The sequence below is a fragment of the Macaca fascicularis genome, chromosome 10 (assembly GCF_037993035.2).
Source record: "Macaca fascicularis isolate 582-1 chromosome 10, T2T-MFA8v1.1".
Lineage (NCBI taxonomy): Eukaryota > Metazoa > Chordata > Mammalia > Primates > Cercopithecidae > Macaca > Macaca fascicularis.
This window is the reverse complement of record NC_088384.1, coordinates 108,642,117-108,661,169: the sequence shown is the minus strand read 5'-3', so window position 1 is coordinate 108,661,169 and position 19,053 is coordinate 108,642,117.

Here is a 19,053-nt window from a genome sequence, read left to right as displayed (position 1 = left end):
GCTCATGGTGGGTTGGGTTCCTGAGAAACAGACAGAGACAGAGATGAGTATCTTGAGAAACAGCTATGGACTGACTAGTGTCCCCATCAAAATTTCTGTGTTTAAACCCTAACCACCAACATGGCAGTATTTGGAGACAGAGCCTTTAAGAAGGCAGTTAAGGTTAAATGACCTTAACTATGAGGCTGAGGCACTGAGCCAATTTAAAACTGGTGTCCTTGTAAGAAAAGGAAGAAACACCAGAGCTCCCTCTCTCTTCTCCCTTGCATACTGGAAACACATGTGTGATGGTTAATGTTGAGTGTCAACTTGATTGGATCGAAGGATGCAAAGTATTGTTCCTGGGTGTGTCTGTGAGGGTCTTGCCAAAGGAGATTAACATTTGAGTCAGTGGACTGGGAGAGGCAGACCCACCCTCAATCTGGGTGGACACCATCTAATCAGCTGCCAGCACAGCTGGGATAAAAGCAGGCAGAGGAAAGTGGAAGGACAAGACTGGCCAAGTCTTCTGGCCTCCATCTTTCTCCCATGCTGGATGCTTCCTGCCCTCGAACATCAGACTTCAAGTTCTTCAGCTTTGGGACTCTTGGATCTACACCAGTGGTGTAGGCCACAGAATGAAGGCTGCACCGTCAGCCTCCCTACTTTTGAGGCTTTGAGATTTGGACTGGCTTTGTTGCTCCTCAACTTGCAGATGGCCTATTGTGGGACTTCACCTTGTGATCGTGTGAGTCAATAATCCACAATAAACTTCCTTTCATATATACATCTATCCTATTAGTCTTGTCCCTCTAGAGAACCTTGACTAACACACCATGTAAGGACACAGCTGGAAGGCAGCTATCTGCAAACCAGGAAGGGAGGCCCCACCAAAAACCACCCTTACTGGCGCCTTGATCTTGGGCTTCTAGCCTCCAGGATTGTAAGAAAATAAATTTCTGTTTTTTAAGCCACCTAGCCTGTGGCATTTTATTATAGCAGCTCAAGAAGACTAAGAGAGGAGCCAGGCCAGTAGAAGGGAAGCAAGGGAGTGAGAATGAGCAGAGGGAGAAGCTGAGCTATGATGCTATGACAGTGCAAGCCTCAGCCAACTATGCAGGGAGTTCTGAAGCTGGGGTGACCTTCAGAGCTATCCGGAATTGGGGTTAGAGGATCAATTGGTCAATGGATGCAGACCGCCCCAGGAAATAGGTGGAGTGTCTCTCTTCAGCTACAGGACCCCTGAAAGTGGGATGACCACAGAGGACCACCTGCCTGCTTCACTCTCAGCAAGTCCTTTGTCCAGAAGGGGATCCGGGAGGTGCCCTATGGCATCCACCACACAACCTGTGGTCCACTCCATTCCAAGTGGTTAAGAAAGTGAGAGAAGTAAGTACATGGATCATAACTTGGTCCCCAGCTTTACATTTCTCTAGCCACGAGCCTGCCTGTCCATAACCGAAGGGAATGTTCACCATGAACAAATGATTAAAATTTTAAACCAGATAGGATTTTAGCAGCTAAAAGGGAATGAAAAGTTATGCAATCTGTCCAAGACATCATGAAGGGATGTGCTACCCAAAGGGGAAAGAGAAGATTCACCCGAACATACGCAGGGGCAGTAATCAGAGAAAAACAGAATAACCTCATGGATGAACACCCCTGAGGGGAAATTTGGTTTGCTGAGCCAGTCACAGGAGTCTCATGTACACTTGACCTTTGAACAACATTGGTTTAAACTGTGCAGGTCCACTATATACAGATTCTTTTCAACCAAACAAGCAAAACCTGCTTCTATGGAAGGTCAACTTTTCCTATAAACAGGTTCCACACGGCAGACAGCGGGATTTGAGTGTGTCCTGGAACCCCACGTATATGGAGGGTTGACTGTACTAGGATTCTACAATAAAATGCTCTTAGAATAAATTTCAAAATCCTCATTCTACAAAGCCCTGTATTATCTGGTCCCCTCACCATCTACTTCTTCATCTCAACACCAAATGTATCCCAACCTCAGACAGGGCCTTTGCAGGTGCCAGTCCCTCTACTTGGGATTCCTTTGCCCTCTGTCTTCACCCAACCAATTCGTGCTCAGTTTTTGGGTCTTAGCTTGAAAGCCACTTGCTTGGGGAGACCTTCTTGGTGTCTCAGAAGCCTCATTCCACGTACTGCTCTGTGTCTCAACATACTCTATGTCTGTACCATGCTCCAGTGATTACAGGTTTATTTTTTGGAACTATGTGTGTAGTGCAAGAGTTCTCCCCACCTCTATCATTTAACTGTTGCCATAAACATGCTATGCAATGGCAAAACTCAGTGACTGAGAAAGACAAGGATATATATTCTCTCTTAGGGTTCCGTGGGTTGGCTGGGGCAGCTATAATGCTGTAGGTCCTTGGAGCAGCTGGGGTGTGGGGGGCACATATGTGAATTCTGGGCTCAGGGTAAAGGGCATAAACACCTGCAGGAAGCACTCCTCACAGCCACGGCAGAGGGCAAGCTCAACTGCTCAGGGACTTGGCAAAATCTAGCTTGCAGCATCTGCTAACACCTCATTGGCCAAAAGCAAGTCACATAGTCAACCCCACAGCCAGGGAAAGGGGAAGTACGTTCAGTCTGTATACAAGGAAATGAAAGTCAGGGGGCTAAGGGCAGGGATGTCCAAAGAGGAGTGAAGAGCTGAGACTTGCAATTCAATGCACCACATTCATCCCGTTTAAACTCTCAAAAAACAAGGACTGTATTGGTTTATTTGTTTGTTTTTTAATTGTTTTATCTACACAGCCAAGCGCAAGATAGTCACCTAATAGGTGCTTTATAAGGATGTGTGAAACATTCTCAATATCAAAGAATATAGTTCAGATGAACTTTTGTAACCCAATCCATTTTGAAGTCAGCAACTGCTTGTAATGTGAGGATGCATGAAATATATCTCCCAAGAAAGGTAATGGCACATGTGCTAGGCTCTAAATCAGCCATCAACGAGCTACTATCATAGTATCTTCAATGGATTACACAAACGATGGCTTTGAAGAATGTCTTTGCCTTGCCAGAATTATGATTTGTTATTCATCTTGTGGATTTTTAAACAGAATCTTGTACTTAGTATTCAAATTAATGACTCCAATGTATTTGCCTGGATTTAAAAAAAAGAATCATTTTGCACAATACACGTAATAGTTACATTTCTGTGATAAACTTACTCTGTAAAAGCTTTCTCTATTTTATCATTTAGACAAGTAGATATCAGTAAATCAAATTTGAAAGCCACAATGGTGGAAGGAGCGAGAGGCTTGCAAGCCAGGGTATGAGGCAAGCCTTCAGTTCAATAAGGATGGTGGCAGGAAAAGCGAGGAAGGAAAAGCCTAAATGAATATAAAGGAGGCTAAGATAAGCCTCCAATCAGAATCTCATTCTCTATTTCCTGATCTGATTCATTAAAACCTCGGGCAGCCTGAGAACAATTTGATAGAAAGTGCAAGAACTTTGAGGATAGTCTAAGTTTAAATTCTGAATCCATCATTTCTTAACTGTGCAACCCAGGAAAAACTGACTTACATTTCCTATGTCTCAATTTCATCACCTGCAAAATGGGATAGTAAGTCTTGGGCATGAACTTCATAAAGTTGTGAAGGTTTTTTAAATCACACATGTCATTCATCCCAAATGCCTGTCCGTAGGCCCATGCTAGTTTCTAAAACTATTTTCATATGTCCATTATAGAATGAGAAAAATGCAGTGTTACAGGCTGAATTATGTTTCCCAAAAAGATATGTTGAAGTTCCAGCCACTGATATTGATGAACGTGACCTTATTTGAAAATAAGGTCTTTGCAGATGTAGTCAAGTTAAGATGATGTCATAGGCAGGGTGGGGAATGGGGAAAGATCTAATCCAACATGATGATGTCCTTATAGGAGGAGGGAAACGCCACCTGAAAACCAAGACACACAGGGAGAACACTGTGAAGATGGAGACAAACTGGAGTGATGTGGCTGCAAGCCAAGGAATGCCAGAGGTAAAGCATCACCACCAGGAGCTGGGAAGAGGTAAGGAAGATTCCATCCAGAACTTCAGAGGGTGCATGGCTCTACACTTTGATTTTAAACTTCTGAGTTCCAGAACCGTGAGACAATAAAATGCTATTGTTTTAGGTCAACCCATTTGTGGTCCTTTATTATGCAAAACCTAAGAAACTAATACATATGGTAACAGTGAATTTTTAATTAAACAAAATATATTTGATTTAAAAGAATGGTCATTTTTAAATTTTTCTTTTATTTTCTTATTCTCACGTAACAAGAAGTGTGAACACAGCGGGACAGGGCAGGAAGCAGGAGTCTGCCTCTGCCTCCCACTCACTATCCTTGATGTACATCCTCGTCCTCAAGGCTCCTCCTGCAAGCTCTGAGTTACATACAAGGAGGAAAGAAGAGGGAAAAGACAAAGCACAAAAGGCACATGCAGCTGCTCCTCTCTTTAAATCAACTTTATTAATTATAGAGTAGTTTAGATTTACAGAAAAAATGTAAGATATCATAGAAAATTCCCATATACCCTCCATCCAGTATTCCCTCTTACTAACATCTTACATTAGTATGCAACATTGGTTACATTTAATGAAATAATATTAATACATTGTTAGAAACTAAAATTGTAATATACTTAGACTTCCTTATTTTTTACCTAATGTCCTTTTTGTGTTCTAGGGTTCCATTGATGACACCACATTAAATCTAGGAGTCATGTCTCCTTAGGATCTTCTTGTGACAGTTTCTCAGTCTTTCCTTATTTTGGATAATCTTGTTCATTTTGAGGACTGGTCAGCTATTTTGCAGGATGCTCCTCTATTGGTTCGTTTTTGAGATAAAACGTATATAACAGAAAATTACCATTTTAAAGTATATAATTTAGGGGCATTCAACATATTGAAAAAATTATGCAACCACCACCGTTATCTGGTTTCAAACATTTTCATCATCCCAAAAGGAAACCAATACCCATTATTGGGTGCCCGGGCGTCCTAGCTGCTGTCCTGGGTGATCCCACGTCGGCCATGGGTGTCTCCAGGCAGTCCAGCGTCTGCTCATCAGGTCATAGGATATGTTCCTTTCGGTGTTGACCGCCAGGAGATCGGCGCTACTGGCAATGAGCAGCTCCACCAAGTGCAGGTGGCCACAGGTGGCCGCAAAATGCAGAGGCGTCCAGCACTCACTGTCGCAGACATTGACATTGGTCCCAGCCCCCAGGAGCTGCTGCACCATCTCTCGGAAGTCATCGATGCAGCACTGGTGTGGCGCCGTCAGGCCGTCCGCGGCCAGGTCAGGGCTGACCCCACTCCTGAGGAGCTGGTAGACTTCCTCTAGGTCATTTCAGGCAGCGGCCTCCAGAAGGACAACACTGGGAGGGAAGAGGACCTGCTTCAGGGGCTCTTGGCCGACAGCCTCCTTCCGGGGGCGCTCCCCAGGACCCTTCTTGCCCTGGGCCTCCTTCTCAGCCTGAGCCCACATCTTCACCTGCTGAGCGCGCCGCTCCTGGGTGTGCTTCAGCCACTCTTGCGTGCTCATCCTGCCCACCATGGGCATCTCTGCCAGCAGCTCCAGGTGCTCGGCCATGCCGGGGGCTGCTTGCCCACAGGGCTGCTCAGGGCTCCAGAGTGCGGAGCTCGGGGGCCAGGCTGGGCCTGAGGGGTGGGGCAGCTGGCTGGACTGGCACCCTTAGGGGCATCCCCTTCCCAAAGCTCCATGCCCTTGACTGGGTCAGGAGGCCCCACACGATAACCAGGCCCAGCAGCCCTGGGGGCGCGGTCCAGGCAGGGAGGGCAGAGGGAGAGGATACTCCAAACCTGCTCCCCAGGTCTGGCCTCCAGCTGTCATCAGCAGCACCTCGCCTCCCTCTTGGGGTCAGGGTGCACAGCCTGTGGGAAGCAGCCCCGAAACCTGGCCGGCCTCAGTCCAAGGCCTGAAGCTAATTACCCAGATAACAAAGTTCCAGCTTCCTGGCCCATTGCTGAGGCGGAAGGGAAGGCAGGGCCAATTAGCAGCGAGCCCCTGTGAGTCCCTGAGAGCCCTCTTTTCACCTTCTAGGCTCAGGAGCCTGAGTGGGGCCTGGGAAAAGCCATGGCCCAGTCCTTCAGCGCCTCCCAGCTGTGTCCCGTGGTCGGTGCATCAGTATTAATGAGAAGGTGCAGCTGTTGAGGCTGGGGGAGGGCAGGTGGTCAGAGTCCTGGAGTCCTGGCCCCCAGGGCCCAGGGGTGAGGCTCTTCAGGCAGCCAGGGCACTAAAGGCACAGGCAGGCTGGCCGATAGTGTCTTCAGGAGAGCCTCCCCTTCCGGCAGCTGCACACGCCTTTGAAGACCCCACCATTCATATGCCTGATGGCACCCTCTCCACACCTGCCACCAGCCCACAGCGGTGTCCACACGTGGGCTATTTGTCCCAGCCGGTCTCTTCCACTAGATGACAGGCTTGCTGATAGCACAATCTGCGTGCTACTTTTCTAGGACTCCTCACCTGTGTGCCAGCACCTCACGCCCTGCACCGGCCACCCTACAAGTGGGTCCAACGGCTTCCGTGGGTCAGTGGGACCTGCCTCCCCCAGCTGCTGCGGTCGGGGTGGGGGGACACTCATGCCCCTATTCTATTTCCATAAATGGAATCATATAACATGTGACTGTGTCTGGCTTCTTTAATTAACATGTTTTCAGAGTTCAACCATTTTGTAGCATATATCAAAACTTCATTCTTTTTTATGGCTGAATAAAAAATAAAAAAAATAGTATTTTTTATGACTGTGTGTGTGTGTGTGTGCCCATATATGTGTGTCTAAGGAACTTACATAGCAACCCAAGTCAATACCTTGTTTTTGCTCTTAGAGTATATGAAATAATAAAAAATTAAAAATCAAGGGCAACTATGTGAGGTGATAGGTGTGTTAATTAGCTTGATTGTGGCCATTGTCTCACAATATATATGTATATCAGAACATGTTGAACACCTTGATTTATACAATTTGTAGTCCTCACTTAATAGGTTAGGCTTTGTGTCCTCACCCAAATCTCACGTTGAACTGTAATCCCCATAATCTCCAGGTGTTGAGGGAGAAACCTGGTGGGAGGTGATGGGATCATGGGCGCGATTTCCCCGGTGCTGGTCTCATGATAGTGAGTGAGTTCTAACAAGATCTGATGGTTTTGTGTTTGGCAGTTTCCTCCTTCACTCATTCTCTCTCTCCTGCCGCCATGTGAAAAGGTCCTTGCTTCCCCTTCACCGTCCGCCATGTTTCCTGAGGCCTCCCCAGCCGTGTGGAACTGCGAATCAATTCAACCTCTTTTCTTATAAGTTACGCAGTTTCGGGTATTTCTTTATAGCAGTGTGAAAGCAGACTAATAAATCAATTATAACTCACTAAAACTGAAAAAGAAATACATGAATAAAAATCAGGGAATCAAGGACAGAGATAAAACATCTAGACTCGAAGCCTAACACACAGGACCCGTAAGTGCTGATACTGGCTTCCGCGGGACCCAGGCACGGTTACGGCAGAGAAGTCAGCATCTTTATTTGCTAAGGTCCCTGGACTTTGGGATGTACTGGAGACCACATGCCTTCCAGCATCTTCCCTGTTCTAGCTACAAGTCATCAGCATGTGCTAGCACTAATGATATATCTCCAGAATTCCTCCATTCCAGTGATTTTTCTGCACAGGACATGTGGTGAAGAAGAAGACAAAATGGAACTTTGAGATATATTTGGCTTAAGTTTGATAAAAGTAAGGGAAAGTCAATCAAGGCTTATCTTTCTCATGGGGAATAGACAAAGCCCCATATTTTAAAATGTGCTGCCTCCAGCTTATTAATATGCTCAGAGGACATAAGAAATGCAAAAAGAGAAGCAGGATGACCTCCTAGAATCTGCTTTTTTTTTTTTTTTTTTTTTTTTTGAGATGGGGTCTTGCTCTGTCATCCCCGAGTCTGGAGTGCAGTGGCGCGATCTCTGCTCACTGTAACCTCCGCCTCCTGGTTCAAGTGATTCACCTGCCTCAGCCTCCTAAGTAGCTGGGATTACAGGGGCGTGCCACCAGGCCCAGCTAATTTTGGTATTCTTAGTAGAGACAGGGTTTCACTATGTTGGTTAGGCTGGTCTCAAACTCCTGACCTCATGATTCGCTCACCTCGGCCTCCCAAAGTGCTGGGATTACAGGCGTGAGCCACAGTGCCTGGCCTGTTCGCACTTTTTATAGAGGATGGAAAGTGCTTCATACCAGTACATCTGCATTATCATTTTTAAGCACAACTCTTGGCATTAACATTTTTCTAATCCTTTAGTGTCAGAGGTTCATTTGGACATTTCCCTGCTTTTTAAAGTTCAAGAACCAGAACGATGGCCCAACTAACTCTTAATAGTGCTCTAGGAGGAATAAACTTTTGTGTTCAAATAACCACTTTTCACAATGCAGCCTATCTTTGTGTTTCACTCAACTTTAACAGAATAACAGAGATTGGGTTACTCATAAGAAAATAAACTTATTTCTTTATTTCTCACAGCTATTAAGGCTGGAAAGTCCAATATCAAGTCACCAGCGTCTGGCAAGGGCCTGCTTGCTGAGTCATCCTGTGGCAGAAGGCAAGAGGGTGAGAGGGGGATGGCAGGGAGTAGGGGAGCAGTGAACTCACTTTTTTATAATGAACCAACTTTGAAAATAAAAAACCTATTCCCATGACAAAGACATTAATCCATTCATGAGGGCAGAACCCTCCTGTCCTAATCACCTCCTGTTAGGCCCCACCTCCCGACACTATTGCATTGGAGATTAAGTTTCTAACACATGCTTTTGGTGAGGACACATTCGAATCCTAACACAGCCTTAGTCCTTCAACAACTTAATCCAGACAAGTCACTAAACAGTGAAATCAGAAAGGCATATTTAAATAGCATCTGGTTGGATTTATATTCTCTTAAAAAGACCCTTCACTATAACTCAACTTATTTCCTTATCAGTTCTTTACTTTTGATTACTATTTCTGATTTAGTATAATCCCCATCAAAACTCAACAACTAGTTAGCCATTTTAGAAATATCTTTTGGCCTGGCATAGTGGCTCACGCCTGTAAATCCCAGCACTTTGAGAGGCCGAGGCGGGAGGATCACCTGTCAGGAGTTCGAGACCAGCTTGGCCAACATGGTGAAACCCTGTCTCTACTATAAATAGAAAAGTTAGCCAGGCGTGATGATGGCATGCCTGTAATCCCAGCTACTAGGGAAGCTGAGGCAGGAGAATCACTTGAACCCAGGAGGCGGAGGTTGCAGTGAGCCAAGATCATGCCACTGCACTCCAGCCTGGGTAACAGAATGAGAATGTGTCTCAAAAATAAATAAATAAAATGTTTTAAAAATAGAAGTATCTTTAAACTCTTTTTGTTTCATTTTGTTTGTAAAGCCTAAGTTTCCAAGCAGGTTGAGTTCCTTTTTCAGATAAAGGCAGTGGACATCTAAGAAGCCAGAGCTACAGAAATTCACCTTCTCCCTTTCATTTTATTATTCTCCCCTCAAGTTTTTACTTCCTTCTACCACATAATATCATAGTTTTAAAATGCTGTACAATGATAGAATTTCCTAGGATAGGCCATTCTTCCCTTTTTTAATCAAATATTTCACCTGACAATTTTCTCTTTTTCTTCCTTTCTGTTGAAACACATATGCACCCCTTCTGAGGAGCAGATACATAGAGGCAAATAATCACTCATGTACACCCACATGTAGAGAACACGCATCAGACAAGTTATTTTTTGTTTGTTTGATAGGGGCCTTTTTGTTCGCTGTTCCTGACTCTTTTAAAAGTATGCTAAACAACCTTTTGGTTACCTTGAAATCCACTGCTATGGATGTTTAACTGAGTGTAGAAGAGAGAAAATTAAAATAATCAATGAATGTAGTTTGCTGCCTGGTCAATGTCATCAGCATTTAATTTACTTGTTCCCTCAAGCGATTGGTGTTAGCTTCACTCTTTCCACTACTCGTTAGCTATAATGCAATTATCTTCATACCCATTTCTACTGGAGGCTGCGATGGCTAAGCCATAGAAGAACTGTTACGTGTTCATTTCATTAAAAAAAAGAAGAAGAAGAAGTTTGACCCTTCATTGATCATATTTTCTTAAACAACAAATATCTAATTTTTCAAATGCTTCTCTAATTCCATTAAACCTGGTTCCAAATGGCAGGAATGGAAAATGTAGAAGCTGAAGGTGCTCCGTCTCTATCCCTAGACAAGCATCATGCCCGTGCAGCCTGACATGGCAGGTTCCAGCTACAAGCGCTGGGAGCCCTTGCAAGAGGGATTTTGCAGGCTGCCAGAGACCATTAGCCCCTCGCATGAGGCAGACTGGATATGCTGGGGCCTTAGGATTGTTGGGAGCAGGATTTTACCAACAACCAGTGGGACTGGGTGGATAAATGCACTAGCTTCCTGGACCCTCTGTTGGAATAACTCCATAGAACTCTGTTCTTCACTCTTTCCATGAGTCACCCAGTGGGGGTGAGCCCCATTTGTCCACAGTCATGACTTATTAGATAATTCACCCTTTATTTGTTTCTACCTTTTCCTGTCTCGCATCTTGACTCTCCTACCAGTGCTTCCTGGGCTTACCTTCCACACACACCACTGGCCTCAGTATCCATGGTGTCCTCAGTTTGAATCCGAAGGACATCTTCAGATTCTAGTAAAAGGACTAGTTTTGATAAGGAGAAAAATCTGTTTATTCTCGTCAATGTGTCGGAGTTGCTAGAATTTCAAAGGTGATTGTGACAATTATTATAAATAACACCACAATTCACCCAATGATACCCAAGTAATAGAAAGATTTTTTTAAACATCCTCCTAAGCCTCTAATTTTCAATTAGAAAATTCAACTCTCAGATGAGTTAGGTTTAAAATACTTTTATTCTTAGGTGATACGGAAACTACTTTTAAATCTTTTTTTTTCTAGGTTTGGTTGTTTAATGTTATACTATTTACATATAATTTCATTACATTAATATTACATAACTAATTACATTACATTAATTACATTAAACATATAATGCTTAATGTTATAATGTTAATATTTGTTCAGTGTTAAATACACATTTAACAAGTATTGCCTGTACACCAAGTGTACTGCCAGTCTTCTGAGAATCCCAACAAGAAATTCTTCTCTGCCTGGCCCAACAGAAAGAGTTGTAGGTTTCAGCCTGACATGCCCAGGGAAGGCCATTTTAAAATGGGTTCTCTGTGACTTTGCAAATACAACTACGAGTTTGTATGTCTATCGACCCATTTGTCAGGTACAGTAACAGAACTGAGCCTATAAAGACATCAGTTTTACATTTGATCTTAGATTTCATTTTACTATAAAGAAACACATGGTCTTAGATTTTATTTTACTATTAAGAACATTACTGTGAAAATTAGAAAAATTTGAATGAAGTCTGTATATTAGATACTAACATTATATTAACTTTAATTTTCTACTTATGATACTTGTGTTTTCATTATGTTAAAAAATTTGAGAATTTGTTTTTAGTAAATAAACATCGTATTTAGGGCTAAAGGGACGTCCTGTCTGCAACTTACTCTTAAATGGTTCTGAAAAATCATCATTATATCTGATGCAAACACATATCTATCAGTATATATTTCTCTTCCTAGACATATAGATATAGATGTAGACTATATGTTCATGATATAGAGGAAGAGGCAGAGGTAGAGACAGAGATAGAGCCAGGGACAGAGACAGAGATACAGATAGAGATAGATTAAAGAGAAAGAGGCCAGGCCTGGTGACTCATGCCAGTAATCTCAGCACTTTGGGAAGCCAAGGTGGGAAGATCACTTGAGACCAAGAGTTTGAGACCAGCCTAGGCAACATAGTGATACCTTGTCTACAAAAAATTTAAAAATTAGCCCTGTGTGATGGTGTGTGCCCATGATCTCAGGTAGTAAGACTGAGCGGGGAGAACTGCTTGAGCCCAGGAGGTCCAGGCTGCAGTGAGTCATGATTGTGTCACTGCACTCCAGCCTGGGAGACAGAGCAAGAGCCTGTCTCAAAAGGAAAAAGGAAAGGAAGGCAAGGGAAGGGGAAATGGAAGGGGAAGGGAAGGAAAGGAGAAAGAAAAGAAAGGAAGGGAAGGGAAGGGAGCAGGGGGAGGGGGGAGGAGACAGGAGGGGAGGGGAGGGGAGGGGAGGGAAGGGAAGGGGAGGGGAGGGGAGGGGAGGGAAGGGAAGGGAAGGGAAGGGAAGGGAAGGGAAGGGAAGGGAAGGGAAGGGAAGTGGGAGTCCGAGGCAGGCAGATCACTTGAGGTCAGGAGTTTGAGACCAGCCTGGTCAACATGGTGAAACCGTCTCTACTAAAAATACAAAAATTAGCCAACTGTGGTGGCATGCACCTGTAATCCTAGCTACTTGGTAGGCTGAGGCAAGAGAATTGCTTGAACCTGGGAGGCAGAGGTTGCAGTAAGCCGAGATCGTGCCACTGCACTCCAGCCTGGGCAACAGAGTGAGAGTCTGTCTCAAAGAAAAAGAAAAAAAAAAAAAAAAGGACAAGGAGGGAAGGAAGTAGGGAAGGAAGGAGGGAGGGAGGGAGGGAAGGAAGGGGACAGGAGGGGAGGGAGGGGATGGGAGGGGAGGGAGGGAGGAACGAAGGGGAATATTGTAAATATTTAACATCTGAGTAATCTGGGTAAATATTTCTCCATTTCTGTGACTTTTCTTTAAGTCAGAAATTATGTCAAAATAATATCTGTAGAAAGACATACAACCTCACCTTGGTCCCTTTTTAGCTAACAGAACTGTGTGAACCACATATAACTGGTTGTACCTGCTGGGTGCTTTTCATAAAATAAACGATCCCTTCTAGGGGTCTAACTCATGCCCATTTAAGCTTCTTTAACTAACCAAAGAAAACTACCTATACTTTTGTTGGAAGAGAATCCCGTTATCTCAGAGTCTCTGCATCTATGCAACCTTTGGTCTCTTCCCATTTGAAAAAAAAAAAGTATTTAAACGTTCTGCAGCTAGAACTTCATCCCTGCCTAATGTGAGTGCTATGTTTGCTTCTGACACACTTCATTCGGATTCTGATGTGAGCAACTTGTCTTTCTCCATTCTGGGGGAGATGGCATGGGGCACCCTGACTGTCTCTCTACTCCAGGTAATTGCGGAGTATGTGGCCATGGAGTTTCACAATGATTTGGAGTGCTTCTTCTGCGAATGTATTATGGTAATGACCTTTCAATACTTCCACTGGCTGTCTCGATTAAGCTTTTCATAATGCAACACTTCCACTGTTTCACATACCTACAGTCTATTGAAAAATGACCCAAAGTATCATTAACTCTTTAGACATTTCTGTTAGTGAAAACAACATATTTGCCTCTTCATCTCATTTGACCCCCATTTCTCAATTCTTACCACTTGTCATTCTGGACTAGTCGTGGAATATAACCTGCTGATTTCCTGCACAAAACACATGACACCAGGGCCATGCAGTGCTTTGGGAAGCGTTCTCTTCCTTTCCAGCTGAGACAGATTATAATTTCTAAAACGGGTCACAACAGTACTTCCTGTCCTACATGCTCATCCAGAACTTCACACTCCCCCATCAAGATGTGGAGTCGCTTGAACCTGGATGGGGTTTTTGTCTGCATCAGCATAAGAAATGCTACGTGCCTTCTAAAGCTAAGTCATACAAGGCAACATGGCTTCCAGCTAGTTTAGAACATTTGCCCCTGGAATCCAACCATCACGCTGTAAGGAAGCCCAGGTCATGTAAAGAGGAGCCGAAGTCCCCCGGACGCCTAGCTGATTGTCCATATCAATTCACCAGCCATGGGAGAGAGCATATTGGATTTAGATCCTCCAACCCTAAGTCAATCCCCATAACCAATGCTACAAGGAGTGGATTCAAGTCTTCTCCACGGAGCCCTATTCAAATTACAGACTTGTGCACAGGATAAATGTTTGTCACTGTTTTGAGTCATTAAGTCTTTAAGTGGTTTGTTATGCAGAAATAGATGACAAGGACACCATCACAGGACATGCCAAGAAACCTAAGCCTTAATATGGTGTTCATAGCTGTTATCCTTTTCTCTCATGTTTGAAGACCCGGGCAGTGCCTCTGTTGATGCATTTCTTACTATCCATGTGGACAATCAGTAGAAAGAAAAGAAGACATGTATTTGATAGATTTTGTTGTTGTTGCAGTAGGTTTCCTATGTGTTTAGAAATAATATCTAGCCACAGAGTGATTTGAGGATTGAGTGACTTCCAGGCACAGCTGAAATCTATTAATAATAATAAAAAAACAGCTAATTATGTCATATATCTTCTGTTTGCCCCTCCAGATCCCTCCTAGTCTTCTCCAAGAGGTGTGGAAGGCTAACGTGTAAAGACTATAACAAAGGGCTTTCCTCTGCCTTCTGGAAGAACAGCCTTATCAGGAATATGGAGAAAAGAGAGTGAGTCAGGGGATAAAGATCTTTTGAAGAAAGGTATGGAGGTAGGTGGTAGCATGATGGTCTAAGTTTAACAATTGGCTCTCCAGGAAAAACAAAAAAAAAGATGTATATATACACGTAGATGTTTGCTACAAATTTTACTGATATAAAGGATATGTTGCATACAATTTGCAAATAATAATAAGATATTCAGTGTTTCTTTATTATAAATTCCATAGAGTTAATTGATTCTCACATAATACTTTCATTGATTTCCTTCCCAGCCCTTGTACCCACAGTCAACCTATGGTTACAATTGACAAATGAGTACAGTTGAGACATGATTATTGGTTAATATTTTTGTTTACAGTAAAGAGTAAAATTAAAGTGAAAATACAAAAATACGGAAATTATACTTATTTACTGATGATATGAGCTGCTTTATTGCTGAATTGTTTCATAGCTTTCAAATACTAGAAGAATATGACCTCAGTTTTTTATGCTCTTCACAACAGCTATAGACATGAAATATATTCAAGTTTAATGTGCATTATTAACAGGACTTCTATCATTTTCTCAAGTCTAGACAATCAGCAAATGTCTATGGTGTAAATACTCCCACCATGAACTATTTCAAGCTACAAACATGATGTCACTGAACGTGGCAGTGGGAAATGATTCACCATAGTACCTGATTATGTAATATTGTCATACTATGTAACAGAGATGCAATAGATGTAAATAACCTAAAGAGTGTAGGTAACAGTAAAATATAAAATAATTAGGAAGTACTTAGTTTTGAGACTTTATTATCTTTGCTATTAATATAATTTATTTAATTGGAAGTTTACAGAATTTATTTTTTTAATAATGACCATTCTTAATAACTGGTTTGTAAAGTTCCTGAAATTTCAATAATGGGCCCTCAAAAACCAGTATAGACCAGCTAGCTCCAGCTCATCCAGGAGATAGAAAATGACATGATACTGATTTGCAGTGAGAACAAGCAATGGCTGTCATGCCTAGCTGCATGTTAGAATCACCTGGGTAGCTTAAAAAAATTCCAACGCCTAGGACACACCCCAGGCCAATTAAGTCAGGATCTCCAGGCGTAGGGTTTGGGCATCATTATCTTTTTATGTTCTGCTAAATGATTCCACTACGCAGCCAAGGTTGAGAACCACTGGGATAGAGGGAGAGGTTCACTAGCCTGCTCCTGGGGAGATGAGATGAAAGCCACCTGGGCTAGGAGTGTGCAGTGACTCAATGGAGCTCAGAGGAGGTTGGAACAGTATCCGGAACTCAGTTGTAGGCAAGGCCACCTGGAAGGGGCAGTTAGCCCTGAGAGAGTTCAAAGCACCATCCCTTGCCCACAGCAGGCAGCCCTGTGCAAGGTGAGCCCTTGTCTCCTTTCCCTGGCTATTCGCTTCTCAGGCAGGTAGGGGCTGTCCCTTGCCAGCCACCTCACCCTTGTATTGTCCTGCAGAAGAGTCTCCCACACATGTCCAAAGAATTTTCTGATCCCCGCCAGGACTGCTCCTAAATGGGTAGTCCTCTTTTTGACAGCTCAGGACACTCATAAGCCTCTCAAAAGAGAAAAGGTGACAGTGTGGAAGTCTTGTAGTCCTATAGTCCTATAGTGGTTGTGATTCCACAAAATGCCTATGTTGAAATCTTAATCCCCAAGGTGATGGTACTAGGATGTGGGGCCTTTGGAAGGTATTAGGCCATGAAGATGGAGCCCTCATGAATGGGATTAATGCCCTTGTCAAAGAGAGCCCAGAGAGCTCATGTCACCATGTGAGGACACACAGCAAGATGGCTGTCTATGAACCAAAAAGTGGGTCCTCATCAGACACCGAATATGTTGCAGCCTTGATCATGGACTTCCCAGTCTCAAGAACTGACATAGAAAGTTCTGTTGTTGATAAGCCATCCAGTCTATAGCATTATGGGTAGAGCAGCTCCAGTGGACTAAGACAGGAAGGAAGGGTCCTATTGTCAGCACTTGGTGCTGCGCAGTGGTGAAACTTCCCCAGTAATGATTTCAAGTACTTCAAATCCTCACCACCACTCAAGATGTGCAACTGTTATTCACCTTCATCTACAGGTTCAGAGAGGTTGACCAATGTGCTCAAAGACACACAGCTAGAAAAAGTCAGAGATGGGCATAGGCCGCAGGCCAGTGTAGCAGAAGCACACCAAACAGTTCCAGACGCCTTCTCTCACAGAGGCCCCACACGACCTTCATTTCAGTTCCAGACTCTCAGCATATTTACCACGAAATGTTGATCCTTATCCTTCCGTCTGCTTTGGGTGAAGACAAGAGAGGCTGTGGCTAAGAGAAAGAAAGCCTATCCCTGGGGCCATTAATAGCCATTTTTAAACACTCTTTAGTAAAGACTATTTCTCAGTCTGGATAATCATGTTAATCATGTAGACAGCAGGAATTTGTTTCTTGCTTTGGCAGTCAGTGCAGCACTGGCTTTGGAACCAGATGGACCTGGATTCAAATCCCGATGCTGCTACCCACAAGTCACTGGCCTGCTTTGAAACCTCATTAATCCTTGTGGTTCTTGTCGGTTAGTCTGTGAAAGGTGGTAACAGTAATTGCTTCATATGGTTGTTATGTATTCACAGAAAATGTGTTTACAATGTCATGTGCCTTACCCATAGTAGTTTCTTAAAAGTGCTTATTCTTATGTACATGGCATCCTAACTCTTAGATATTCTCATTGTTTGTTTGGGTAAACAAAAGATACTGGTTTGCTGAAAAATGTGAGTATATTTGGGTTTTTTTTTTGGATGGAGTCTCACTCTGTAACCCAGGCTGGAGTGCAATGTCACAATCTCGGCTCACTACAACCTCTGCCTCATGGGTTCAAGTGATTCTCCTGCCTCAGCCTCCCGAGAAGCTGGGATTACAGGCATGTGCCACCATGCCCAGCTAATTTTTGTATTTTTAGTAGAGACAGGGTTTCGCCATGTTGGCCAGGCTGGTCTCAAACTCCTGACCTCAGGTGATCTGCCTGCTTTGGCCACCCAAAGTGCTCAGATTACAGGCATGAGCCTGTAAGCACACAAAGACCCATCCTCCTGGAGGACATTATGTTAAGCGCCCGGCCTGGGATTTATACTAAATGAGAATATACTCAAAAAGAGCAGGACAATTGCTGATAGAAATATAAAATGGTACAGACACTTTGGAAAACAGTTGGAAAACTGTTTTAAAGTTAAATGCAGAAATGACCAGCAAATAAATGAAAAAATGCTCAGCGTCACTAATCATCAGAGAAATGCAAATCAAAACCACAATAAGATATCACCTCACCCCAGCTATGATACCTATTATTGAAAAGACAAAAACTAACGAACGCTAGCAAGGATTCAGAGAAAAGGCAATTCTTATACACTGTTGGTGGGAATGTAAACTAGTACAACCACTATGGAGAACAGTAGGGAGATTCCTCAAAAAAACTACAAATAGGACTACCATATGATCGAGCACTCGCACTACTAGGCATTTATCAAAAGGCAGGAAAATCATATTGAAGAGACACTGGCATTCCCAAAATAGATATCCCAAGATATAGAATCAACCTAAGTATTCAACAACAGATGAATGGATAAAGAATATGTGGTACACATACACAACGGAATACGATTCTTTCATAAAAAATAATGAAATCTTATCACTTGAGGCAACATGTTTGGAACTGGAGGACATTATGTTAAGTGAAATAAGCCAGAAAGTTAAACACCGCATGTTTTTATTCATGTGTGGAAGCTAAAAACAGTTGATCTCATAGAAGTAAAAAGTAGAATGGATGATACTAGAAGCTGGGAAGAGTAGGCGGATGAGAGGGTAGGGAGAAAATTGTTAAAGATTACAAAATTACAACTAGATAGGAGGAATAACTTCTACAATTCTACATCACTGTAGGATGTCTATAGTTAACAATGCTATGTAGTTTCAAATAGCTAGAAGGAGGATATTGAATGTCCTCAACATAAAGAAATGATAAATGTTTATGACAGATATGCTAATTACCCTGATCTGATCATGATACATTATATGTAATGCAACATCGCTATGTATCCCATAAATAGGTACAATTTTAAAACTATCTGTTAATTTTTAAAACTTTTTTTAAGGTTCTTAAATAAATTTTTAAATAAATAGATAAAGTTAAATATAAATTACCATACAATCCAGTAATTCCATTCCTAGGTATATATCCTAGAGAACTGAAAATTTATATCCACACAAAGACCTATACATGAATATGTATAGCAACATTACTCATAATAGCCAAAAATTGGGAACAATACAAATGTCCATCAACAGATGACTGAGTAAACTAAATACAGTATGTCCACACAGTGGAATACTACTTGGCAATCAAAAGGAAAAAGTACTGATACGTGGTAGGACATAGATGAATCTCAAGAACACTACATTAAGTGAAAAAAACTAGATGAAAATGATCACATATTGTATGATTCCATCTACATGAAATGTATGGAAAAGGCAAATCTTTAGAGACAGAAAGTAGATTACTGGTTGCCTAGAGGTGAAAGTAGGAACATGGAGTAACTTCA